We start from the raw sequence: 15,842 nt of genomic DNA, 5'->3' as shown, positions 1-15,842 counted from the left end.
AAATTCTATTTATAATGTTTTTTTATATTGTCTTGTGTTTATTTTATACCTTAATGTCTTTTACGTCTTATGTAAAGCACTTTAAATTGTCTCGCTGTTGAAAGGTTTACTACAAATAAACTTCTATTTATCAATGTTATATACTGTATATATATATATATATATACACAAACAGAATATACTTAGAAAACAAGGAGAAAATCAGAATGTCAAAGTCCAAGCCAGAGAAAGAAAGAAATACAGTTTCCATTTGCTCACTGAGTGGTCTGTTTGATCTGCAAACACTATGCTGACTATAGTGTGTGTGTGTGGTGTGTGTGTGTGGTGTGTGTGTGTGGTGTGTGTGTGTGTGGTGTGTGTGTGTGTCGTCTATGACTCAGACCTAAATGCTGTGAGAAGGAAAGGAGCAACTTTCTGCCTGGTCAAGAGATGACACACACACACACACACACACACACACACACACACACACACACACACACACACACACACACACACACACACACACACACAGCTGAGGGACCTTTTAATGAATGCTTTCACCACGTCACCCTCACATAAAAATACACACAATCACACGTTGCAAGCTAAGCTGCTCTGCTGAAAGTCCCACAAGGATCAAAGAGAGTCTATTTGGATCAGTGCAACACACACACACACACACACACACACACACACACACACACACACACACACACACACACGCAACGGATGTTGATGACTCATCAAAGATCTATTAATCCCCAAAAAGGATGTGATTTATTGAGGCACACAAAGTGCTCACAGTCTCAGTTTTCTGCAGGTGTTCTCAGCAGCTCAGTCTCATTATAAAAACATTGAAGTCTACTTCCTGTTGTAATGCTATGTCTCCGCTTTACACAGTCATCAATAAAGTTAAGTGACTACAATGAAAATCAATCAAGAGTTAAAACTACAACAGCTCCGACCTGGACCAGGATACGAATAGCTTTGCGTCTCAGGGTCAGACCCCAATATTTTCAATTACATTTTGGTATTCGCATATTTAATTTGTTTTGGGGGGGGGGGGGGGGAGTTGTGCCTCATGATTACAATAATGCATAATACACACCAAACCTTTTGGAAAATGATTCCTTTTCATTAAATATTTTTAAAGACTCATGTAGTCATCGTGAAGCCATTTTATTCAACAAAAGAAAAACTTGGTCACGGCGATCCCCATCCCTGGGGAAAATGCAACAAGTTCACCAACTCATCCATTGATTTGGACCAGAACGAACCAACTAAAGGTTTTTAAAAAAAAGCCCAGAAATATCCTGACTTTTACAGTTCCCATAATGCAACTCAATAACATCTCTTTAACTAGGCGTCCCACGCTGAGATAGCCTCCGACAGCAGCGTCAGGGTTATTTTCTCAGACTTGAAAACACTCCAAAAGATTTCATGCAAGCTGAGCACCACTCAACATAGCAAGCTGGTCTTCATGTGTAAAATCACAGCCCGTCTAATATTTGAGCTGTGACAAAGCAGAAGACCAGAAAACAACTCGTCTCTGTGAGTTCAATATCCAGTCAGTCAAATTAAAATGACTAAAATCAATTTCAATTTTTTTCCAAACAAAAGTTTAGAACTGGGTGAACAGTTTACAGCATCAGTGGTACGACGCCCCGCCGAGCTGATCTCTGATCAGCAGCAGCTCTGTCTGCGGGGGTCTGATCACACCGAGCACACGATGCTGTTTCACCCCAACACATTTCTAAAGACATTAACAGGAAAAAAAACATCTGAAGCTGTAAGCAGAGAAATGAGCCGCATTGTACAACAACATATGTATTCCTCTGCTGTTTAGAACAAGACCAGATTTAAAAGTACAATAAAAACAAACAATGAAGCCGGTTAAAAAGCAGAGACCTCTTTCCGTGCTTAAATCATCTTTAAAGGAGACTCAACAGAAGCAATTCTGCCTCAATAATGATTTAAAAACACACCGTTTTCACTTTAATTACCAAAAGCGGGTGACTTCCCCATCTCTTACCTTAGCAGAGGCAGACAAACATGTTTACAGCTTCAAATTGATCCACAAACAAACAACAACAACAACAAAAGAATGAAGAGAAAACGTTGGAGCCACTGAGCGGTAAAGCCAAGGAGAGGGACTGAGAGAGGGACGCTCCGTCGGCCTTTTGACCAATCCGGCCTCCCACAGACGGTGATGTCACGGCATGATGTCACAAGGTGAATCACACGAGGAAGTGGGGAAACACCGCGGCCGACACTCGAAACAAACACACACACACACTCACGTACGCACAGACTCTCTCTGTGTAAGCAACAGGAACACTACAGCCAATCCTTGAACACACGAAAACACACAAGTGTTTATCGTGTCTGCTGGGGGAATCACTCACACGCACACACACACACACACACACACACACACACACACACACACACACACACACACACACACACACACACATAAATATCTTTACACACACACACAATGAAACAGAATCTCAGCCTAAAAATCACCTTTAAATCTTAAGATAGCCTTGTTAAAAACAACCGGACAGTCACAATATAAATCTTTGTCTCTCTCACACTCACACACACGCACACATACACACACACACACGCACACGCACACACACACTCAGACACACACACACACGCACACGCACACACACACTCAGACACACACACACACGCCCACAGACTGTGGGGACGAGACAGCAGAGGTCTCGTATTTCAGACGCTGCTGTCAGTTTCAGCTGAGCCCTGTTATCAAACAAACCCACACACTGTCTGCTACATGACACACACACACACACACACACACACACACACACACACACACACACACACACACACATCTTCTACAAACGATCACCACAGGGTGAGTGGAGTGAGTTTCACCACAGTCGGAGGGTTTTCCCAGTGAACCGCAGAGACTGCATCAAGGATGAACGTTGTGTGACCAATGAATCGGCTGATGTGTATCAGTCAGCCCCCGACCACTGGGGGGGGGGGATCACCGATCAACTACAGTCTGTTTCACCCAGGCGACAACCTCTGGTCCTGAAAAGTGAAGCCAATGCAAAGTGCCTTAAACCTTCATTCTCTCTAATGGCCAGCAGGGGGCGACTCCTCTGGTTGTATAGAAGTCTATGAGAAAATGACTCTACTTCTCTCTTGATTTATTCCCTCAGTAAACATTGTAAACATGAGTTTATGGTCTCAATCTCTAGTTTCAAGTCTTATTTAATACAGCATGATGTTCATTTAGTAACTTATGGTCCATTTAGAGTCAAATAGACCATAAAGCAGGGTATGCTTTAGGGCGGGGCTACTATGATTGACAGGTCGTTACCGGAGCCGTATACGCTGTCTCTACTCCTCCACATTCCAAAAATGGTCATTGGTTGCAAAAATGGCAAGATGGCGACGGCCACTACGCCAAACTCAAGGCTTTAAAAACGTCAGTCCACAAACCAATAGGTGACGTCATGACGACTACGTGCTCTTCCTATATACAGTCTCTATAATTACATCACTAATCCATATCAGTATGGGCCTCAAAAGCTCCAGTATCAGTTGGGCTGTAATGGACATGAGAATGGGTTTCACAGTTTATGGGACCATAAACTGTAAAACAACAAACCATAAAATAGTGCGAATGGAATATAAAACATATTTCACACACAGGATTTGCTGAAATATTATTATTTTGTGCTTCTTATCTGTCAGTCAACAAAACAAGATATTTGAAGACAGCACATTGGAAATTGTGATTGGCATCTTCATAATTGTGTCCCTAATTGACCGACAAATGGAAAAAAAATCATAAAAAATATACACAAAACAGAAAAGTAACATGATAATGGAAGAAAACATGGCGAAGCCACATCAGCCAGCAACAACACACACACACACACACACACACACACACACACACACGCAACAATATGAGGAAGGAAAAAAGACTTAAAGTCACAGCAAAAAGATTAATTTACAGTTCAAGATGAGTCCTCAAAAACATCAAAACGTTTGACAGGAAGCATATTAAAAGGAAATGAAAAAAACACCTCGTATTTACCTTTTGGAATATTCTGACAATCACCGAAATCCGTAACGTTTCAATTCAGTCTGAATGCCAGAACAGTAAGAAAGAAAAAGGTACAAACCTTCAAACACAAGCTGACAAACAGTCTCTGTTTACTGTGTGCAGAGACAGACAGGAGACACCCTGTCTCATCACACACAGTATGTTCAGTGTAGTGTTTAGGACTGTGTGTGTGTGTGTGTGTGTGACTGATGAGAAAATATCAGTGTCAGAGATCCTATATGATATCTAGAATGACACACACACAGTGATTACAGCGCCTCTCAGTGAGTCACAAATTGTCAGCGCCGCCAGTTTCTCTGACCCACATTACTGCAGCAGCTCGGACTCCATTTGTTACTTAATCTAACGACTGGATCTAAAAGCGTTTACTGATTATTTGGCCACTTGGGAAGCATGCACATGAAGCCGAAAACACAACAGCTGACGTCATCATAGAAATGCAGCAGACCCGGAGCGACATTACCGTCCCACCGTCGTCTTTGCGTCCACCTGATGAAGGTGAAGTCTAGATATTCTCTCTCTTTTAGCTCCGTTTTTGGTCTCCACCGACTCCTGAGGGAAGAAAAACTGTCTCTTAAGCTGCTAAATGTTCCACTATGTTCACCACTTACTCTCTAACTGTGTCTGCTGAATGCTGTTGTTGCCGATAGTGTCTAGATAGTCTTGATCTCAGTCCTAGTCCTTTAATATTGGGTACAGAGTCCGAGCCAGTTACGCACATTGACCTAAATGGTGATTAATTCCCTGACACACTGAAATAACAGCTGGAGCTACTAACTCTCACGAGCTACTTGATCCAAGTACTGAAGGTGCTGGTTGAAAACTAGGACGTTTTTAGTGGAGCCTCTTCCCTCACAATTGGTCTGAAGAAGCGCAAAGTGCTGCACCACTGGCAGGCTGAGGTGGGAGAACCAACAAGTGGAAGGACTGACTGTGCCTGGATCGGCCCGATAGCGATCGATAGGATCGCCTCGTTGATGAAAGTGGAGGTATGGGCCAAAAACACACAAAAAAACCATCCCCCCCTTTTCACTGATCCATACCAACAATAAATGTATTGATCACTCAGTTCATATTCTCTCTCGTGTCTTCATCACAACAGCAAGCTTATAAATCGGATATCAACACATTACTGCTGCTGCGATAGAGAGGTGAAGCCCCGCCCCTTACTGTGTCACATGTGGGACCTTATTTCGGAAAAAAAAATGTGTACAGTAGTCGAAAGCGAAATACAAGTATGAACACTGTAGTTTTGTGTTAAACCGATTCGTGAACTGCATCTCCCGTCTCGCACAACGTGCGTCACAGACACAGCCGTCAGCTTAGCTTGCTAGCTAGCTGGCTAACTTAGCTATGTTCCACGCGCAAATTTAACGTTATCTTACCTGATGCGTTATATCATGCGACTCTTTTTATCGGCCGGGAACCGAAAGAACGAGTGAAAGACCCGCTGTTGGTGTGAGAACGTCCCGGTACTAAACATAGAGGCACCGTAGCTTCAGAGAGACACTTTCTAATCACACAGTCTCACAGCCTTATACTTCAACAGTTTTACGACACAATGTGACTTTCTTGATGTGCAAAATGACCTTTGAAATTGAAAAACATGTGTTGTGGCCAATCAGCTCATTCAGAGTTACCATTCGTGGCAGAATTCAAACAGGATCAAATAACCATTTGTACTGTACATCATTTATCTGAAATAAGGTCCTATGGGGGGGTCAACCCATACATCTCAACATATCAACATCTCTCTGAAATGTACCCGTAGTCCACACCTTTAAGAAACACTGCTGCCAGTATGTATAGAAGAATGTGTGTGTTGTTCTCCTAATTAGACCATGAGTCACATGATCACTATAAAATACGCACAAGAGGCCGTGAGTCAAACGATACGAAACAGCACCCGTTATCTCCACCTCTCTATTTCTCTTGCAAATGCAACATAAGTCAATCAAACAGAGATAATACTTTCAAAATACACATCTAACAACCACACACACACACACACACACACACACACACACACAGATGCTGTATAAGTTCATGTCCATGTACAGAGACTTACATTATACACACACACACACACACACACACACACACGCACACATCAAGAGAGTTGCCGTTTAACAGCAGCACTTCCTGGAAACGCCATGTCAGCCTCTGCAGCCAAGTTTACTGGAAGAAGTCTTCACGCACGCACACACACACACACACACACACACACACACACACACACACACACACACACAGAGAACAATCAGTGCGCACCTCACACATACACACACACACATTAGTGCATGTCACTGTGTTTTAAAAATACAGCAGTCTTCACTCTCTCCTCCTGCTCTGCCCCTCTTTCATCCTGCTGTCGAGAGAGAAAACCTGACATGTTTCCTGCAGTGGTTTGGATCTCTGTAGCGTGAGCTGGCTCTCATAATTACACCCAGTTTAACAAGATACACCTGCAACTGGTGTGATTATTTAAGTTTTGATAATGAATAAAGAGGGCCATGTGTTTAATATGAAAGCTCAGGCAGCATGACTAAAGATACCAGAACCACTGAGCCTTTTCATGTGAATCAAGGTCTTTTACTGAAATGCTTCGAGTGAATTTGAGTTCCCTTTGGTACGTAAACGTCTTGGGCTTTTATTTTGAAAGGTAAGAACAGAAAGAGTGGATCCGGTCTGTTCTGCCTTTGTCAAAGTTGAAAGGAGTAATAAAGTTTGCTGTCTTGGTGCGGACTACGGAGCCTCCGTGTTGTTGGACACTATAGTCTACGTCTTGAATATTTCTGTTCCTCACAACGCGATTGGTCGATGCCTTTATTAGAATTTATTTTTTTAAATGACACCGCTTTATTGCTATCAGACGTGTGACTGGACACAGTCAAGCTTTGTGGCAGGAGATTGATAACCACATATAGTGAGGTAGCTTCTACACCTGTGGTCGATGCCTGCATATGTTTGGTGATGTGACGTGTCAGCTAGCTGCACTCTGTTAAACACAACTTATCCAGAAACAGCAGCCCTCCTTTCCTCTTTTTACAAACCGGTTAGTCGATTGACAGACAATAAACTAGTTTGATAATAGATCAATCATTCAAGTCATTACACACACCGAATGTCTTCGGGTTTTGGACAGCTAGAAAATAAAAAATAAAAAATACATTTGAAGAGATTCCTTTATGGCTCTGGGAATTTTTAATGAACATTTTTCACCAGAGAATAATTAGCAGATGATTGATGATGAAAATATTCATTAGTCTTAGACTGTGTTAGAGCATATCTGGGTTTTATCTCTGTGGAGACACATGAGACGTGTATCGTCAATCTTGATTTATGTTATGTTTGTACAAATCTACGTACAGATTCATATTCGATTTGACAACAGATCAATTCTTGGAATACTTTTTGTATTTCATTCTAGTTTTCTCCCGCTGTAGTATGCTGCAACACACACACACACACACACACACACACACACACACACACACACACACACACACACATGTCCCCTCTCTGCCTCCATCCTTGTTAAACACTTAGTTGAGCTTAGAGACCCAGGAGGGGGGGGGGGACCCGCCCATGTCGTTGCCCAGGAGAGCTCAGTGTCTCTGGGCACGGAGAGGCCACAGAGCCCCTGCCCTCCTGGAGCTCCTGCTGCTCCAACACACTCGATCACAGTGGGAGGCTCAGCACACACATGGACAAAAACAATGTCAGCGCAAGTGTGTGTGTGTGTGTGTGTGTGTGTGTGTGGAGAGATAAATAAGAGACATAAACAGGAAGAGACAAAGAGACAGAGGCGTCGCCACGGCCTGCTGGCCAAAAAAAAGACAACAGAACAAAAGAGGAAGAAAGACGAAGAGTCGACTGCATCTGAATTCCTCTGAGCACGGGGAAAACCTCCATAACAGCAGCGTGAGGGAAAGACGTGGACAGAGAGAACAGGTCTGAGTGACTGAGACAAAGAAAGACCGGAGAGAGAGACAGAGAGAGAGAGAGAGAGACAGAGAGACAGAGAGAAAGAGAGAGAGATATAGGAGTGATCACGTCACGAGACGGAGCCCGAGGCCCCGACTTCAAATGTATATTTTAACATATTTTACAGACCAGACAGCATCTTATATATGGATATGTGCAAATCCCAACATGAGCACGCAACCTCACACACAATCTATTCTCAGTCTACACACACACACACACACACAAGTCACAAGTCACAACCACACCCATTAGATTTCGGGTCTTTGAAGTTCCGACCTCAGGAGAGTCCCTGGTTTACACTTCACACACTGTTCTTCTGTATTCAACACGTTTAATCATTCAGCCTGAATAGAACTCTCGGTTCATATATTCATTTTGTATCTTAACTTTTGACTCCACCCCACATGCACCGTCCTGCTGCCACAAGCACTCACTAGAGCACCAAATGTGGATTAATCCGCCACTGAAAGTAGTCCCCAACAAATGTCACTATTTTAGCACTATTTCCCCCCGTTTCAGTAACGTTGCTTTAAATAATTTGTGACCACGTTTTAAAGATGTATGCCTTCAGTAGGAACCAATGGGCAATATATTGATACTATGTCGATATCGTGATATGAGACTAGATGTCGTCTTAGATTTTGGATATCGTAGTATGGTAGAACTATTGTCTTTTACTGGTTTTAAAGGCTGCATTACAGTGAATCCACATCACTGAAGATTCTCCATCAAAAACCGCAGTAACTATTTTGTAAAGCACTAATATTATAGTAATAATAGGGATTTGCTCAAAAATATTGTGATAATTGATTTTTCTTCATATCGGCTAGTCCAGGGGTCGGCAACCTGCGGCTCCGGAGCCGCATGCGGCTCTTTAGCTTCTCTGTTGCGGCTCCCTGAGGTCCCCAAATGGCGCACCGGATCCGGACCCAGGAACTAAAAACCGATAGATAATTCGGAATTATACATATTGGGCACCGAGTTTAAACTTTAACCGGCGCGTCTTATTCAGCCGTTACGGCACTTGTTCGGCGGTGCAGGAAACACACCGACCAATGCATTGCAAATCACATCACGTGATGCAGCTCAGCCAATCAAATATGGGTATTCTGACAAGTTTCCTGACTCGAGCGAGGTTTACACACACCGTGACACACGGGGCTGAGACGAGGAAATAGAAAGAAGAGCAGGGAAATTGCGCTGTTCGAAGAAGTTATCTCACATGACTCTCCAAAAAGAGAAACGTGTTCAGAGAGAATATAATTTATCAGCAAGAATGAACAGAATCTTATATGTTAATTATTCCCACAGGCAGTTAAATCCTCTACCCCTGTCAAGAGCTTTTCCCTGCAGGTGGCTAATCATGATTTTCAGACCCACGCCCTCTGTAAACTATCAATGGATAAATCCAAAAAAAGAAAAGTCACGGAAGAAAATAGAGAGTTTAACTCTGCGTGGACATCTTCATTTGCTTTTACTGCCAACGATGCTGGCTTACCTGTATGCTTCCAGAACAAGCACACAGCATGTGCTGAAAAGTGTCACGCTGGAGATGAGCGACAAAGAGCGATTTCTCAGCTGCTGCAGCAAACTCTCCTCTTAATAAGAGTTTGATATTGGTAACAGGTAAAATTGCAAAAAAATGTCAAGAATTGTCTTTATTCTTGTTCTATATTTTCATAAATACAACAAACTAGTTTTTGTATATATAATATAACTATATATAACACTTTATAAGCTGTGATATCAAATAGCTTTTGCGGCTCCAGACGAATTTTATTTGGTGGAAAATAGGGCAAAATGGCTCTTTGGATAGAAAAGGTTGCCGACCCCTGGGCTAGTCCTACTTGGAGTTGAGAGCCAGAGACAGGAAGTCAGACAGCATAGAGAGACGGACGAACACTTTTCATGGGAAAAGTGTTTTTCTGTAAAAACACACACACACACACACACACACACACACACACACACACACACACACACACACACACACACACACACACAGCCCTTTCATTAATTATCAATTACATCTGAGAGGCAGAGTAAGGCGGTTCTGCACAAACCTTGTCAGTTTTTTGTCAGCTGGCAATCAGTGTGTGTGTGTGTGTGTGTGTGTGTCTGTGGTAGAGAGACAGATGGTAATTTTGAAAAGGAGGACGTGGCCAAACATATAATAAACGATAAATGAGGAGAAAGTGAGAGAGGAGGAGGAGGAAGAGAGGGGGCGGTGGTTCATGCAGAAGAAATTCTGCATGAACGAAGCACATGACATAGAGAGAGAGACATACACACGCATATATATATCATTTATATTGGTGCTTGAATCATTCTTTTTTTTTTTTTGAGCTGAAACAATTAGTCAGATGATTGATGAGCAAAAATATCAAACACTCAATTTGCAGCTTCTCAATTGTGAGGATTGACTGCCTTTGTGTTTCATATAATTGTAAATTGAATATAAGATAAGAAAACTACAGCACAGGTCAGAAATGTACTCACACGGCAGACAAAGTGTTTCTCAAACCTGGAACTCTGTTATGTGAACGTGATCTCAGGCTGGTGGGTTTGTGGTATTCTGGCATCAATAATGTGGTTGCTGTCGTGACATAACTGCGTAATCACACGGGGTGTGATTAACTAGCCGTCCGTCCGTCTGTGTGTCTGCAGCTCATTGATTATGCAGGTTATTGTAAGCAAGCAGGCGTCCCGTCCCAGAACCCCTTAGCCTCAACATACGACCATCTGTCCTCAGCATATTGTCTTCAGGGGCCAACTGAGACCACTGTGTGTGTGTGTGAGAGAGGGGATGTGTGCTGGTTTAAAAAAAATACATAAAGAATGAATTTGGTACACTACCTAGTGAAATAACTTGGGCAATTTCTCCTGAGCTGAAGCTGCACTCTACATGCTGATGATTGGAACAATCAGTCGAGAGGTCCAATCCCTTTTGATTTATCTCCATCATTGTACACAGAGCAACGAAGGATAACGGATGACGGACTGTAAACTTTCACAAATCCTAATCTTGTATCAAAATTCCTGAACTACAGAACTGTGAAACATAAAACTGTATACAGGAACTAGAGGTCGTCACCCGTTGGTTTGTGGACTGCATTTCTGAATGCTCAAGTTTGACATTTTGGGCGTCGCCATCTTGGTTTTTTGCAACCAGTGAACGGAAGTGACCATATTTGGAATGCGGATGAGTGACGCCAGGTTGAGACGCCGTGTACGGCTCTGGTAGCGGCCTGTCAATCGCAAGGTAGTCCCACCTTAAAGCATACTCCTGTTTATGGTCTAGTGTGCGTCATCCAACTCTCAACAACGATGAGAAAGAAGCGAGATGGCTCACTCTCTACCTTTTCCATCATCAGCTCTGGGAAAGGAAAAAAAAAATCAATCACTGCGTCCGAAAAACATTGAGGATAGAAGCTAACGAGTGAGCCATCTCGCTTCTTCCTCGTCTCTGTTGCCCATGTGCATTACCGATCGGGCAGGTGCTAGCGGAAAGAGTGACGTTAGCAAGAGCTAGCAAAATGTCCGCAATTGTTTTTCAGTTATGACTAAACTAAATAACAGAACAAAGTTCTATTTCAGTCACTCTCTGCATGCATTTGTTCAAAGGGTTTGACCTGAGCCAGCCCATACAACAATTGTAGCAATCACATCACATCCACAGAGGATCAGTAGAAATCAGCTGTTAAATAACAATAATATATATTTTGGTAATGGATCGGTACTCTGCATCAGCCAATATGAACTGGAATTGGTATCGGGAAGGAAAAAATGGTATCTGTGTTGTAACTCTGTTATGTTGTTCATTCTGTACACATGACATCTACTGCACTTCTGTCCATTCTGATAGAGGGATCCCTCCTCTGTTGCTCTCCCTAAGGTTCCTTCCTTTTTTTCTCCCCGTTAAAGGGCTTTTTGGGGGAGTTTTTCCTGTGTCGATGTGATGGTCCCGGGTCAGAGGATGTCGTATGTGTACAGATTGTAAACCCTTTTTTTGGGCTATACAAAATAAATTGAATTTAATCTCTACTAATAATTCTCCAGATATTTTAGTCTGGACCAAAGTGGGACAGGATTTAGAACCGAGCAAGAGCAGGGCAGCAAACAGTCGTCCTAACATCTCCAAAGTGGGGTGGGAAGGATCCAGCAGGACTAGAACTGAAGAAGAAGTCAAACTCTGGGGCAAGGAAGAGGAGAGGGTCAGCGATGCTGAAACATCTGAATCCAGAAAACTGACTACGCGAGTAGGCTCTAGTCCTTCCAAAACTCTGGAGGCCGACTTACTACTACAATAGGACGTGTGATACGATAAGCACAGGGTTCACTGGTCTACTGGGCCAACTGGGTCCTGATTATGATCCCAACTGCACTCGCTGTCAAACACAGCCATGCGTCATTTTACCCTACTTTCTGTCCGTTTTGGGAATGCTTTCATGCACCGAGCAAGTTATGCATATTAGAGTCTCTGGGCTGACCATGTCACGCATCTAAACTGGCAGTCCTGCAAGAGGAAACCCTTCATCCCAACACCCAGGACCTGATGCTATTTCTCTTCTCAGCTCACACAAGTCTAACGGGTTGAACGGGAAACATAATCTACTTCATAGTAAAACATATCGAGTATGATTTCAAAGCACTAGAGCAAAGGAAAAAAGTATTAAAAGAGAAAATTGAACTTGTATTAAAATGTGTTGGGTTCAACGAGCAGCATCGGCATATAATAAAGGTCGATGGGCAGAGATTAGAGTTGGAATGATTCGTTGATTAATCGACCAAAATAAAACAAACAACAATTTTGAGTAATTTTTTCAAGCAAAAGTGAAAAGAAACATTTCAGTTTGAGAATTTTGCAGCTTTTCTTGTCCTTACATGAGAGTTAATCAAACGTTTTTTAGTCAGAATTGGGGGTGTCGGTATTGATAATGACCATTATATTTTAAAATTTAAATATTGATAACAAATATATACATGTGATAATATGGTATAAATGATTTTATGTATACAGCTACAGTCACAGACTCTCTCTCTCTCTCTGCCTCCCTGCACTCTTACTTAGAGTGTAATTCAAAGACAAAACGCACAGTAAAAGTTAAAGATGAATTTGATTGACAGCATTATTATTATTAGTTTCACATTTTTGATAGATATTGCGATAATATCGTTACCTTGAATTCTTTTGACCACGATAAATGTGTAGTCAAAGTCTGATATCGTGACAGCTCTAGTAAGAATAAAGGAAGAAACTCGATGACGTCATATTGTGCGATTTGGTGACGGGCATTCTTCTGTGTTTTGTGATGTTTCTGAGACTAAAAGATTAAACAATAAAGCGCGTAAATAATCAGCAGATTTTACTAAGTTACTGGTGTACAATTCATTCTTTGTTAAATTAAGTAAATTCATGCCGATACCCAAAGTATGGTATCAGGACTAAAAAAGTCAGATCGGTGAATCTGTAGTTAATTTGCCATTAAATTATATTTTAAGGGAACCTGGCATTTTCAGTGACAGCTCAGAGAGTGTGTTGGCGTCTAAAGATCGAACACATAAAATAATCACCAACAACATGGACTCCAGAGAGGCTTCCTATGTGACTGGCCCCAACACACACACACACACACAAAACCAAATCCAATAAAGAGCACATACACACACACACATACAGAGCTCTACGTAATCAATACCGACATGGACTACAAGGTCACATTAAGACCCCCAACGGAGAGACCTGATGCTTCAGCTCCATTCTGCCCTTTAGACCGCATATGCGTACACGCACGCACACACGTGCACACACGCACACTCGAACTTTTCTGCTGTGTCAGTAAAAAATAGTCTCAAATCATGCAGAATGTGATGCTTTCCTTTAAGCACAAAAACGAATAATTTCACTTTTTAAATATAACATACAGTCCAAATATTATTATCTCATCCTAAAATTGGGGAGATAATGTTTTATCCCTGTTATCGATTCAATTAGATATATAATGCATCAATTAAAATGTATTATCTGGTGTTATGCCGGTAAACATACTGTGGTTTTGTTGTAGTACTGTGTTAGGTCAATAGGTGGGGCCTCTGTCTGTTCAATGAGATGGAGTTACAGTACAGGTGTGTGTGCTGACCACTAGTACACACATAAACAAGCAATTATGCATCATGTCAGTATTTTAAAAAAAACGCTGCTATAAAAAGGTTCTATATGCAATATTCAGAGCATTATTATAGCATCAAACAACTGTAAAGATATAGTGGAGTGATGTCTACCTGAGTAGAGAATGAAGTCACTCTCCCTCTGTGTGTGTGTGTTGTTATCAACAATGTCGTCGTGGACGCATAACACCCACCCACCGGTGAAAACAGGTAAACACTGTTAGCGCTGTTTGCTTTTAGCGCTGTTAGCACTGTTAGCTTCCATCGCCAGCTCCACCGTTGCCATGTTGAGAACCGCGTGGAGGCAATAGATATGCTCTGAATTCTGTATCCCGCACCATTAAGGAATAAAAATGTACACTTTGTGTTCCTTTGTTGCTCATATTTTAAATAAATGAAAAATAAAACGTCTACTCACGACGCACATTAAAACACTTTTCCACTGCTAGCTACCACAACTTATTTTTTTTCGGAGCAGGAAACTCAACCTTCAAGTGGGTATATTTCCTAAAATTAAAAAATAAATGGCCGATTTAGGATACAATTTCTATTTTCATTTCAAAAATTTGCCATACACCAGCCGATTGATGCAGTTGGGCTGTAGTGTAGCATCCCGGTCTGGATAAACAACAGCTTCTTTAATTAGTTCAGATTATCTGTCGCTTACTGTGTAATGCTCCTAATTCAAGAAACCATTTCCAAAGATTTTAATTCCTCTGGTATTTTTTTACCAAGAAATGACACCAACATTGTTAAACATTATCTTGCAACAGCAACCTGAACAACAGTTCTCATAACTTGTTATCCTAACCTGAAATGAAGAAACACCTAATGTTCAAGGTATGAACGGTAGAAGACAACCAATCAAAAAAAAAAAACGTTTTACTCTCCGGTTACTTTCACAAGACTCAGCGCCTGTGATTGGTCGGAGTTGAGCAGCTGTCTGTGATTGATTAGCTGTCTGTGATTGATTAGCTGTCTGACTGAGACCCATTGGTTTTAACAAAAAGGAGAAGAGCCAGAGGGGAAACACCAGGAAGAAAGATGACAGTTAATATTTGACAGTTAACAACTTAATGATCCCTGGATTTAAAATAGACACTAGGCTTCATACACTAACAAGCATTTAGAAAGAATTTCTAGCTACAGCAGCCATAGACGGTCAAACAAGACCGCTGCTCATGGTTGGTTGAGTAACATTCTGATAAGTCAGAATGTTCTGTTGCGAACGTAAACTCAGTCCAAGGAGAAGGCCAGAGCGAAACGGAAATCCTTAACGAAGCAGAGGTCTGAATCAGCGGCTGTCATTGGGTCAGCGTTGACTCACGGCCTGTGATTAATTGGAGGTCCAAAGTTGACCGGATTGGTTTTACGGGAAGCAGAGGGAGCTGGAGAATACCGGGACAGAGGGAGGGAGGGAAGGAAAGAAGTATGGATTGAAAATGGTCAGAATAAAATCAGAGCAAATGAGTAAAACGAAAAAAGAGACAAATGTAGAGAAAGACAGACATGCAGAAGTGAAAGAGGACTGCAAAGTTGGCATGTCCCAATTAAGTTTTAACGACGCCAATAAAAAAAC

Source organism: Anarhichas minor, unplaced genomic scaffold, assembly GCF_050575085.1.
Source record: "Anarhichas minor isolate MPS153535 unplaced genomic scaffold, ASM5057508v1 ptg000046l, whole genome shotgun sequence".
Lineage (NCBI taxonomy): Eukaryota > Metazoa > Chordata > Actinopteri > Perciformes > Anarhichadidae > Anarhichas > Anarhichas minor.
This window is presented reverse-complemented; position numbering follows the sequence as displayed.